Source organism: Megalopta genalis, chromosome 3 (genome assembly GCF_051020955.1).
Source record: "Megalopta genalis isolate 19385.01 chromosome 3, iyMegGena1_principal, whole genome shotgun sequence".
Classification (NCBI taxonomy): Eukaryota; Metazoa; Arthropoda; class Insecta; order Hymenoptera; family Halictidae; genus Megalopta; species Megalopta genalis.
In genome coordinates this window covers 7,692,543-7,704,992 of record NC_135015.1, presented here as the reverse complement: position 1 = coordinate 7,704,992, position 12,450 = coordinate 7,692,543, and the positions used below count along the sequence as shown (strand labels likewise).

The window sequence follows — 12,450 nt, the reverse complement described above, 5'->3', positions numbered from 1 at the left end:
CTTACCAATTTCAATACGTTCTCCCCAATAAATACGAGGACCTCTCGACCGGGAGAAGTCAGTTAGCAAGTTTTCCTCCGACTCTCAACGTGTTCATATTTCTGTCTCATCCGTCACTCGTTTACCTTTACCTTCTACACACTGTACCTCATCGCCTTTTGTTACAAGTTATATTAAAGTTCTCGTTATATAAAAACCAAAAAAACTCTCTCGGATTATTTTATATAAACCGTCGCAGTAACCCCTGCGACAAACTAATTTCTACATTCGTAGACACATTCCAAGGAAGCGGGAGGAATAGGACAGTTTTGGTCAAGAAAATTGTAGGAGCCTAATAATAATCTAAGGTTGACAGATCAATCAATAATAGAACCATAAATCTCGTTGATATAAAGCAGTGTTTATCGTATTGCACACACACAGGTGCGACGTGTGTAATCGTTTAAACTTCTGTTTTCAAGTGGTAGTTACTGCAAACACAAGAATAATAGTGAGAAGATTACTGCTACAACATACATTCGATATACCACAGTATGGACTTGGTATAGCCTCTAGTGATAATAGTGATTTTATTGTTCGGAAGAACAGAATGCTAAACATGGAGCAAATCAAAGGGTATTAAAAGTACAGCACAAAGGCAAAGTATCACTTGTCGGATTAACCCAAGCCTGGTATAAAATTGTCAGGTGTCCTACATAATCTCTACGAGCACATCGATGGTTAATACAAATTAACAGTGCGCAATACTTGTACATATGTACTCGTGTAATAATCTCTGAAAATATTTCGATTTTCCATTTGAAATAAAACTGTATCCAGCACTGGGGCGCCAGATCTCTTAAAGCGTACATATTTGCGAAAAACCGGCGGCGATAAATTAACTTCTAGTGGCCCCCAATACTAATTAAGACAGCCGAAAATGTAGCTTGAGCGGCCTCTTCAAAAATAGCGGCTTTCAGCGGCCCGTGTCATAAATCTCGCTACGTAAAATTTGTTTACAACGGATTCGTGTCGTAACAATTGTTATAAAACAACGTTTATTTGTTTTTATACATCCCTCGTAGCCGCTTATAGATTTATATACATATATTCCTGTCTCCCTGCCGCCACTTTCCCAGGATTCGTTCAATTTCCAATAAAAACAGAACTCGCTTGATCCGAATATTCAGTATCCGACCTGTTAATATAGACATCAGAATCGCGGTCCGACACGTCATAAATAAACATATGCTTCAATAAATTAAACAAGTAGACCATTCGATTACGATTGCGTGAATCGGCAAACATGTCGCATCATGCTTACACAATTTGCGCAATCTTCTAAACGACTCTCGTCACGATTGGAACGATCACGCAGATATCACGATTAACACATAGTCAACTCTCTCTCTCTCTCTCTCTCTCTCTCTCTATTTGTTCAGCTTACAGATATATCAAGCAAACTATACAAATTATTTTTCCATTACTCGACCGCATCGAATTACGAGTAGGTATCCGCTGACAACAGAACAATCTCCGCAAACTGCAGTCGACGAGTATACGAACGCATCGACTCCTCCGCGACCGACTCATCGATGAAGTCTATTTACCGGGGAAAAGTCTTCGCGTAATTAACACTTTCGGGTCAAGGAGATCCATCTCTTCCTTTAACGTTTAGCGGCATGCATTTTAATCGTGCACTTTGAATATCGAGACACGGATACTTGGAACACGGTGCGGCGTATCGATCCCGGGAGAAACGCTGATTCTCTTTGTAATATTTTTCAACGAGATCGCTCGGACTGGCAACGATGCGGCCGCGTTAACATTAAACCTAACCAGTATTAATAACGGCTAGTGTGTGCTGCTCCATGAGAATCGAAATCTGAATTTATTTAGATTTTACACCTTTTCAGTATTTTATTTTTTATTTATCTGACGACTTCAACGGGAAAACCATTCGCTGCATAAGACAAAGAAGAGACATTTTAAAAGAATTAGTAGATTCAGACTAGAAGCCAGTACTAAAGATTAGTACTAAGACGGTTGAAATGTTTAGATAAGTCATGAAAATGACTTTTCACCTCTTTTCACCTTTAAATGAGATGAAAGAGCTATTTGGAGGAGATTGTAATTAAGCGATTTAAAGATTACAAAGAATGCTTGAACTAACGAATTCATTGAATCATTTCCTATGTAATTTGATGATGCGACTTTCCCTTGAAACACTCTTGAACGTCTGTCAGAAATTTTGGGTAGATAGAAATATAACCCTTTTACAAAGGAAAACGTTTTACTAAGAAAACATTCTACTTACTTCCACGAATCAGCATCCATTTCACCGAATTGAATAAAACGATTTCTAAAAGAAGCTATCGGTTTTACACTGAGTATATCAGAATTGTGTGTCATCTTTACGACACTTGTTAAACTGATGTTTACGTCGCAACTGTCACTGAGGTATAAAAATGTGACCATTTTCTCCAACACCTGTCACAGGGACAACAATACGTGTTCTAAACAACGGTTAAAATGAACCTACGAGAAAAATCATTTTTGGGATTTCTGTCCACGTTTTCAGTACTTCGGACCACCGTACGGCATGGTCGGATGGTGGTGGTTCACTTCGTGGCCAACGTCTCGAACGGGGCCCCGTGGCGTCGCGTGGGCGGTCCGTCGCCTAATGGGTTTATTTCGAAACGGGGCATTCTGTAGCGATGCGAGTAGCCGTATTTCGCGTTAATGGGCAATACGGTGTCGTGACGACATCGTGAAAGTAGCCGCGGCCCGCGTTGGCAACGGTGAGTGGCACGGGCATCGCGATTACGTTCACGGGCGAATATGCTCGCCCTGGAGAACGCTGGAAATCCGCAGTGTTCTTCGGGCGCAGCCGGTTTTGGCACGATTTGTGGACGAGCAAACAACGGCCGCACGCTTGACAAATTCCGGCATCGGAGAGTCGCATATTAAACCGCGCCAAGAAGAAAGAATTCGCTCGCTCGTAAAGTGTACAGCCTACGACGTCCTGACGTCCATTCGAATCGGCGGACCGTGGATGGCCCGCGTCTCGAGTAGTCCCTTTCATACTCGAAGCAAATCTATAGAGAGACGCGCGGCCGCTTCCATCATTCTCACGACAAAACGGACTCCGCGATGCTCTCCGGGCAGCCCTAAACGATCTCCCCTTTTCGGCGATCGAGCATTCAGCCCCGCGCGCCGAAGCCTGGCCGACATCCAAACTCTTTCTTCTTTTCCGGCTGTCTCCCCTCTAATTCTTTCCTTTCCTCTGGTCTTCCGGAGTCGCGAGAAAACTCGGCCTCTCCACTAAATAATGGGAGAACGTTAACAATCTTTGCAGCTGTTTATCAAGATTTAGACCCCTCCGACCGGTCGTTACGCGAACGTGCCATGCCCCCCTCCCGCCGTCGCCGTCCTCGCGTTCTCTATTTCCCGGCCGCCGGCGACGGAAATTTAGGAGTGTTCTATATTAAAAGGAAGCTTCCCGGCCCAGACAGACCGTGATTCTTGCCGGCGCTTCCGCTTCATTACGACTGTCGCCGCTCCACGACTTTTAATTCCTTCGATCCGTTTCTGTGGTCCTGCTGAACTTCCCTCGAACTCTTTTAGAGACATTGGTGTTTGATTTTCGTGGCCACCAAATCGGCCTTAGAAAAGTCAGTCTGTCATCTTTGTTCTCAAAAATTGGATATTATTTCGTGAAACGTGTGAAAAATGGTAATTGTGAGCAGGCTACCGTGAAATCTGGATTGTCAGGTGCGAATGACCTAACGTGCTCGGAATTAGCATTCGAACAGTTTTTTGGACATCTTTCAAAATTCATCTCTCAGTTAAACTAATTTCTAGCGAAAACAATGCAAACTGGTAAAAACTTAACAAAACTATCGACAAATTAGAATTGGCAATTTTTGCAACTTTCTGCGTATTTTATGCAATTAAAGAAAATAAATAATACCATCGGTATCAAGTATCTATTTTATAAGGAACGTAATCGTGCTTGTAAGTGTGTAATTTGAAGTAAATTACAGTTTTCAAGTTTTAACGTAGGTTTTGGATGAACCTATTGCAGTTTTTAAGCGCCTCTTTAACTATAAATACAGCAGGGGTTCATGTTTATTGGAGGCCATAATATTCCTAATTTTATGAATTTTTAAATGAAAGTTTCTCGTCGGCGCCTTAAAGAATAAATCACTGTATTCCTTTTACCGTAATGAATTTATCACCTGCGCTTTGCTCGGCTAAATGGATTATCTCCACCTACCTACCAACGGGACTTGCTCATTGAAGATATCAAGATTTACGGTCTGTTCTTTGAAAGAAGAGACCTGAGATATATTGGCACTCACAATGGATGTTCATCCTACTTCTCTAGCCCACATATTGTGAACCAAGAATGATTGGAACGAGATGAAGAGTTATTGTGACCATCGATGTATCTTGGGTCTTTTTTCGGGAAGCAAAGTGCAGTTTAATTATAATACATAGCAACACGTGGGGCGTTTTAAAAACTGCATCAATAGTGGCTAAATTACGCTGCACCGTTTTTCCTTACAATTAATTAAAACATTACCTAAATTTCGTTCGAATTTTATTCGCTATAAGGATACTTATTGTTTGTTTGTTCAGTACATTTATTCAGTAACTATTGTTATCTTTCATAATATCGACTTGTTTCTCTAATATTAGATTTGGGCTTTCAGCTTCGAAATATTTCTGTTCTCGATTAAGCGTATGATATAATTGCTGTCAACGCCAGATCAACGCCGCATACATTTTCACGATGACTACATACTCAGAAAACGGTTGGCTGAATTCAACAGAAAATATTTATATGCACTTTACAGTAGATATATTTAAACTGCAATAGACACTACTTTCCAGGTTGTTACAGTGTTTCCTCCATTTAAGTTAAAAGATTAGAGAGAAACCATTTTGTATTTCGGCAATCTCAATACGTTTTATCAATACAATTAACGCTGTGATATCTTATCCAGAACGACTTATTTTACCGAACATTGATCTTCATTCGTTCAGTATTTTCTTAAGCATTTTACCAAGCTGTACAAAAAATGTCGCGAACTCGGTATAAAAAAATTGGAATAATTTTTCTGATAGTTTAAAAACACACCCGTCTTTTACGTGTTTAATTTTAGCAAATAAATAATTAACTGAATTTAAAGAAGAAAGATTTTAAATGGCTTATTCGATAAATGAGCCGTTTATTTTGAAAGTGGCATAAGTCACTTTATCGTAATGAAAAGTGGTGACTTTTTAATGCTTATACGAAATTATTTATACTGAGAAAAATATCCGTATCCTGAGGTAACAAATACAAGTAAATCTTCTCGAAAGTTAGCATCCATGTTTTTAAACGTGTTAAAACGCAAACCCTTAAATATATCGACTTAAAAACAAAGTGACTTATGCCACTTTCAAAATAAACGGCTCAAATATAAAGTTAATTATCCTTGGAAATGAACTAAAGACACGATAATTGGTTTCTCCGCAGTAACTGGCCCCACTAGCCTATGTGACCCATAGACGTTTAGCTCTAAAAGCAACAAGTCTAGAACAGTAAACAAAATGTTCGTCTTCTGTAGTAGGATTTATGCCACTGTGAGCTAGGCTTCACCCTGATAACTTGTCCAGCCAGACTCTCTAAACCCATTAAGCTTTCCCGTGGAATGTCGACTGTTTTTCCTTATCCTTATCCCATTCTTTTCCGAGCAAGACGCAGCACAGTTCCGCGTTCCTTTGGGTTTCCCTTCCGTTTCGAACTTCGCCAGGATCTTAATAAATCGTTTCGTGACTCTATCCTATTTCGAAGCGGCCACCGTGCCGCGCCGAGGAAAAATGGAGTATCGTCGTGAATCCTTCGAGATCCCTTAGAAATTGTCGGACACCGGTCTCCGTCGAGCGGGACACTTTTAATCCAAGGATAATTTACCCTTATCGTCGCACCATCGGTGTAATGGCCGGCGATTACGGCAATTTTTCCAGCGATTGGAAGAGGAAGAACGGTTTTCTACGGGAAAGAATTTTATCGTATCGCACAAATCGACCTTAGCTCCTATTCAGAGCTTCTGGGAAGGAAAATTACCATTGAACGAAGTTGAAACGACTGAGCCCGGTCACCTGATTTTAGCGCAATCACCATTTAACAAATAATTATATGTGACGAGCTTTCTAAATGAATTAACTAATTACATGGAACTTTTCAGTCTCGCAAATGTACTTTATTTCTATCCTTAATCGATAAGATAGGAAATATGTATCCAGGTCGAATTTGATGTTCGGTATAAGTGAAATGAAATTTCATATAGCTCTCAGTTCACTGTTTATATATCGATATTATTATCACTAAGTTTACGGAACCTGGCAAAATGACGGGTCACTAATTTTTTAATTTACGAGAGCTATTTATTCAATAAATGTATTATTTGAGGCAAATGTTACAATAAAACTCGTTAAAAATCAGAATAAATGTTTTATTTTTACTTTTATAAATTAATATGAAACGGTTGCTTTTAGTGCTCCTGAATCTAGTGTTAAACAATGAAACATATTCTTGTTTAAACGAATCATAACAATTTCTGCTTTGAATTAGCACAGTGTATTTATGCAGCACGGATATGTACACATACTTACGAATAAATATCTTTCGTAGCTTCAAACCGGATCTATGGAATAGAAATAGTTTATACAAATACATTTGTGTACTATTTCTATAGCACTCTAGTGTACGAACTCCTGCGTGACTCTCAAAAAGTTCCACATTGGTCATTATTGAGATCGATTATTGAAATTGCGAAGCTTCTTTTGTCACCGATTACTGGATGCATCTATCTACAGACGCATTTTGTAATAAATCATCTAATATCTAAATACAGTTTGTAATATTTTCACAACCAGTGCAAACTAGTCACTGTTAGCTTTCAATTGTTCCATTGTTAAAATAATTGTTGCTGCAGTAGATCACAACAGTTCACCTAGAAAAGCTACAAAACAAACGCAGAGATCTCTTCTAAAAAATTTACGCGATCATCGAAAGCCGAATCATTTCCAGAAATGTGTCTCGTGATTATTTGCAAATCGTTTCAAAGTTAACAAACGTTTCATATAAAAACTTGAAGGTACAACGGTATTAATGACAACTTATGAAAATCAAAGTTAAAAAAGAAATGGAAGATCAAAGAAATTGACATACGCCGTAAAAGTTGAGAATAACATTGGAGACTGCGTTTCGTTACCAATACATCATGACAGAAAAAATAATGAGATTTTCACTTGCAATTTCCGACTTCTGCCCATTTAGCGAAACAGTCTGTGTCCCGTGCAACAGCTCGCGTGAAAAATTCATCGACGCGGTGCGCCGTTATTCATCTCGTGCACGTGGCGTTTGATCGAGCGTCAGCATAAGATGCAAGTTTCCGGTTAATTTTCGAGAAGTATCCAGGGAAATTTTGCCCTTGTTCGTAAACGGCACGGCGAGCTACGAGGATATCGTGGCGGCGCGACGTCGCATAATTCACGAACCCTAAGATCGTGGCCCATTATGGCGGCCGATCGAAGGCAGCGCGCTGCGTCGGACGGCCCTAATTGGAATATTATTCCCATCCGTCTTATTCGACGGAATAATGCATCGCCGGATAGCGGAGGCTCAAAGCTGAAAGTGGATTTTCGCGGGCCGTGCTGCAGAGCCACTCGTCCTCTCGGTGCAAAGTGGATGCGAGTTTGATGACAGCACTTGGCGCGCCGCTGCCACCGCCGCCGCTGTCGCCGTACCGCCGCCGTCGTCGACGACGACGACGACGACGACGTCGCGCGTCGTCTGAAACTTCGTGAAATTGAATCGAACTTGGAGAGGCGGCCGAGCTACTTTTATCGGTCATTGTGCTCCGCCTCGTCCTCGGCCGGGGTCTGTCGTCCAAAGAGGCGAGAAAAGGTGGCCGCCGATGCCCCGGCTAAAAATAATTTTCGCCCCAAGTCCTTCCCGCGATATTACGTTTACCCGGAACAAAATTGTCAAACGGTAGCTAAGGGACGTGTAACTCGCAAGAGACACCAGGTTCTAGTCGGTTTGGCGCCCTTTACGATCACCGCTTGCGAAATACTCGATTCAACACTGATTTTGATCCTAAGCTTTTCCTTCTTCGAAAAATGTTTCGATTTACGCGTCGCAAGCTGTTTTCGACGAGTATGCTCGTCGTAACACAAAATGTTGTCGTTTCTTCGTGACGCGTATACTCGTCAAAAACAGCTAACTAGTTAGGCAGGATATATATTTCGATATTCTTTATTAAATTATATATTTTATAAAAGTGTTATGTTTAAACGAAATATGAAGAAAATCAATTATATACGGTATAATTACGGTAACTTACACACTTTTCAAATAGATTGCAACAGTTAATTGATTAAGAATTAAAACACCATTCACCATGATGAATTTTAACTCTCCAGTTTCAGTTTCATGAATGAAATTATTTTGATTTGATTGAAATATTTACGGTTGATTTTCGGTACTCAACATGTCAAGAGATAAATGATTAGCAACCTGCGGATTTTGTATATGACGGAATTATGTAGGTGAACAGTCTAAAAATATTTTACACTGTTTTGGACTTATTGAATTTATCACAAGAAAGAATTAATTTTTAATTTATATTTCTCACAATAGACTTGATCAATTTTTGTTTCGCTGAAAGATTTGCAGTCTATCTGTATTAGCATATTTATAAATTGCATAAAAAGATAGTTTATGTTCTTTTCTATCAAATACTATAGTTAATGTCGGATTAGAAAGGCGTTAGCTACGGTTGTCTATTACAAATGCAACAATTTCTAAATATTTAGAAATATTTAGAATATTTCTATTTCTATTTCTATTTCTATTTCTATTTCTATTTCTATTTCTATTTCTATTTCTATTTCTATTTCTATTTCTATTTCTATTTCTATTTCTATTTCTATTTCTATTTCTATTTCTATTTCTATTTCTATTTCTATTTCTATTTCTATTTCTATTTCTATTTCTATTTCTATTTCTATTTCTATTTCTATTTCTATTTCTATTTCTATTTCTATTTCTATTTCTATTTCTATTTCTATTTCTATTTCTATTTCTATTTCTATTTCTATTTCTATTTCTATTTCTATTTCTATTTCTATTTCTATTTCTATTTCTATTTCTATTTCTATTTCTATTTCTATTTCTATTTCTATTTCTATTTCTATTTCTATTTCTATTCTAATTGCAATAAATTCTTGTCTAACCATTTCGCTATAAAGTTATTTCATTATAGCTCGCTATAGAGAAAATTTCCAAGCCTAAGACAGAGCCGCACAAATAGCTAGATGAAGACGCAGTTCCATCAAAAGGGAACAAAGAATGCCATGTAATTTCGCAGACGTCTCAAACCAAAGGTGTTCATCATAAAATACCGTACGGTCTATTAGTTTGCTTCACTGGCTTCACTTCCTAGGTGACCCAGGACGAAACGATCTCCCTTCCTTTCCTCTTCTTTCATTCATATATTACAGCCGTCACAATCAGGATAAGTCGATTTAGCTAACGAGTCCGGGAAAACCAGCGTAACGGCCGTTTATTACTGGATGTCAGCCGGTGTCAGGATTGATAATGTCAGTGATAATTCACGGCAAGGAAAATCTCATTGAGGCCGGGTCGCGTGCGCGTCGAATTTTTCAATTAAAATGGTCCAATACGAAACGGAACGGCGAGAAGATTGAATCGAAGCCGCGGGATTGTTAGCCTTATCGGTCACCGGGTTCGACTCCACGCAGCCTGAATATGGCCTGGTGCATTGGAGCCAGAGATCGTATTCAGCTGGACGATAAAAATTCACGATGACGCGAGGAACATATTTCTTGATTATCTTCGAGACTGGAAATTAAATGGTAAATACGACGGGTGCCGGGCAGCGAAGGCAAAAACAGGCGGTCGTGTGAGGGGCCGAGACAGAAACAGAGGGGGAAGATTGAATCGATGTTTTCAGTACATATCGAAAATTACTCGGTAAATTAACTCGTTTGACAGAGGCGTGCGGAGCCGTTTGCACGACAGATTGTTCTCTTTGTATCGATCGAATGAACGTTTCCATCTATCTCTCTGTGTTTCGCTCTCGCCTCGTTTCGCTTCCGAGGGGAAACTATCGAATGTATGTATACTTCGACATGCTGAAAAAAGAAAACCGAAACGAAGAAAAAAGAACGCCAGGAAAATGAAAGAGTTGACGACGCACTGGGGGCCAATCACTGCCAGAGAATATAGTAACATCAAAATAAAAAGCTTCTAGAATCGTGAGATTTTTTAGCGGATTCCAAGTAGTCCAGTTATTATTATTTGCCTATCATTAAGCATATTAATGTATCACTGTCGCTGTATTCATTTTTATTATACGTATTATGTTGATTCCGTGCGACGATATATTTATTCCGTTTAAAAGACCTAAATCACAGGGTTTAAAACCCCTTGCACTATAACAGGAAGTCAAATATGCGATAAATATTTCTTATTATTTCTTCCAAATCGAAATAAATTTCTTCCGTAGAAATAAACAAGAAATAAACATTGTTTCGTTCTATCACTGGTAAAGATGTATAATTACTGATCAATTATTAAGAATCAATCAATCATAGTGCTACAGATTAAAAAGCACTTCCTCTTCAAGAGCACAAATAACATATCAATCATAGAATTTAATTAAAAGGTTTCCAGACACGAAGTTAATTCCATGAAAAATGATAAAAGTACAGTATCGTTAATTGATTATATCAGAACCGGAGGATTAATCGATGCATATCTCTCGGCATTCTGAAATCCAGTGGTATTGGATCGTTCGCAAAATAAATCACACTTGGGACAGTATTTTTCAGTGATGTTTACAGAAAAAGAGTGGTTTACATGTCGGAGCCCACGGTCCGAGCCTGTATTTTCCGCTGCAAACAAAAAAGACAAGTAAACCCCGATAAATGAAATGTTCTGTTTGCTAGTATTTCCACTTAGTCGCGTGACAACGGTTTAATAAACATATTCATCAGAGGATTAGAGAATCGGGATAAAGCGTCGAGCCGGCGAATGGCGAAATCGGAGAAGAACGCGGAATTGGGGTCCGGAATGGGGATTGAGAGCGAGCCCGCGAATGGGGTTGCGGGTTTTACTACAGAAGACCGATCAAAGGGACAACGAAATAAGCCACGTACCGCTCTGGCTGACGCGGCGGAAAAATAGAAGACGAGGCCGACCTCTTGCTCGGCGGCGGGCTAATAAAACTGATTTGCCGCGGGTGCCGCGGCTGCTGCAGATGAAAGAAAAATAAATGCGTTCGCTTGGATTAATTCCTGCTTCGGTCCATCGCGCGGCGCCGGTGGGAAAATTTCGTTTAAGGTTCCGCCGCGGCTCCCGGGGAGCGTGCACCGTGCACGCGAAACGAGGAAACTTGGAAGCACGAAAAGCCGAGCTCTCGGCCAGGGAGCGAACGAAAAAATTGATTTATTCCGTGCGAAAGTGTCGAGACACAAGGGCGCATTGTTCGTCTTTTCCCGAGCCGAATAAATGCTCCAATCTGTCGCGGATTTCTCTCTCCGTTGCTCTTCGGAGCCGGCGAAAATATCGGAATACGTGTGCAGCACGGTCGGCGTCGGCGGCGCGGGAGGGGAGCGAAAAAAGGGATGAAGAAGGGACGGCGAGCGTGAGACTGACGGTAGAATGCAGAGGAGAAAGAAAGAAGGCGGAGGGAAATGATGAGGGAGGCAAAGGGACCCGGTGAAACTCGACAATGGAGAAGGGTTCCTAGGAAAAGAGGGCCGATGTTGGCGGAGACTGGATGAGGCGAGACAGAAAAGCGAAACGGGAACAATGGCCGCGGTATTATTTTCTGTTTGCTGCGTCAGACCGACCACCCACCCTTCAGTTAGTCGGTGTTCGTCCACCCCCGTCTGCTTGCCTCTCTTGGCTCCCTAACCCATCCCTCGCCGTACCCTCCTGTCTCTCTCGCGTTCGCTCCTTCCAGTCGTTGCAACGCTATTCCGGCCGAGGAACCAAGATTACGGGCTCGATATTTGCCAAATAAACGAATAAGTTCCTCCGGCCCGGCGTCCGTCGGCACTGTTTCATTTGCCGACCGAATAAATCGGCTGATGTTTAATTTACCCCGGCGCCCGGCTCGATCCCGGGGCAAGAAGAGTCCGCTTCGTTATCGAATTTCCTCGATCGTGTTGCGGCTGTTTCCGCTTAATTGAAGGAAATATTTTCCTCGCCCCTGCACCCCCGTGACTAATATTTTGGTCCGCTTCTCAAGAACGACACGCTCCTCCCGTGGAAACAACGCCGATTTTAATCGCGCATCAATCGTGTTGTTCTCGCGAGGTATTCTACCGGGGCCATTTCCTCTCGATTACGACGACTTGCGACGTTTAATTAAGCGCTTGTTT

General features: G+C 40.7%; 1 protein-coding gene across 6 annotated transcripts in view; it reads left to right on the top strand.

Annotated features, from left to right (window-relative positions):
* The window catches only part of LOC143259021 (protein Fe65 homolog), a 324,885-nt gene that overhangs the window by 99,838 nt on the left and 212,597 nt on the right, over positions 1-12,450 (top strand). The gene's annotated exons all lie outside the window — the stretch shown is intronic.